The sequence below is a fragment of the Morone saxatilis genome, unplaced genomic scaffold, assembly GCF_004916995.1.
Source record: "Morone saxatilis isolate NCDOM2014 unplaced genomic scaffold, NCSU_SB_2.0 Contig10, whole genome shotgun sequence".
NCBI lineage: Eukaryota > Metazoa > Chordata > Actinopteri > Moronidae > Morone > Morone saxatilis.
Genome location: NW_023339652.1, coordinates 18,849,796 through 18,850,508, shown reverse-complemented (window position 1 = coordinate 18,850,508; position 713 = coordinate 18,849,796). Strand labels below are relative to the sequence as shown.

General features: G+C 36.0%; 1 protein-coding gene across 1 annotated transcript in view; it reads right to left on the bottom strand.

Moving 5' to 3' along the window:
* Positions 1-713, bottom strand: part of irak3 (interleukin-1 receptor-associated kinase 3) — a 10,129-nt gene that overhangs the window by 8,041 nt on the left and 1,375 nt on the right. The window lies entirely within an intron of this gene.

Sequence of the window (713 nt, the reverse complement as noted above, 5' to 3'; positions counted from 1 at the left end):
TAATAATAACTGACTCTGAATCAGCTGCTATAACACTATAATTTCCCTTCGGGGATAAATAAAGTATTTCTATCTATCTATCTATCTATCTATCTATCTATAATCTATATAAATAAAACATTCAATGCTGTTTGGTATTTATTTTATGCTAAGCTTAATGTAAAATTTTAGTATTCTGAAATTCATATGGTTGAGTATAATGAAATTGAAACATTTAAATGTTATATATGCACACATACCAATCTGAGGTCAAAACATTGCACAATTGGCCGAATTATAAACTAAAAGTGCTACTAAATGAAGAGCCATTTGGGAGCTGAAAGACACGACACTTGCTGAGCTGAGCTGAGGCAAATGATCTGGATCACTAAAATGAGCCTTAACTCTCATCACTTAAAGCCAAACTTATACCTGTATCTCAACAAATCAACTGCAGTTACTTTTTTAAATATGATAATCAAGATCAAGATTCAAGATTCAAGATTCAATACTTTATTGCCATTCGGCGTGGCAGAGTTGCTCAGGATTTGCTCTCAGTGTGCTCAGGAACCATCCAAAAAGACAGAAAACAAGACACAGAACAATATAACATACATATACCACCAAAGGCCACGCAGAACATACAGTACATATGACGATATCCCACCCCGCGGACCGGCCCAGGACTCCATACCTGTGAGCGCAGCAGCAGATACAAAAAAGCAGCATCACCT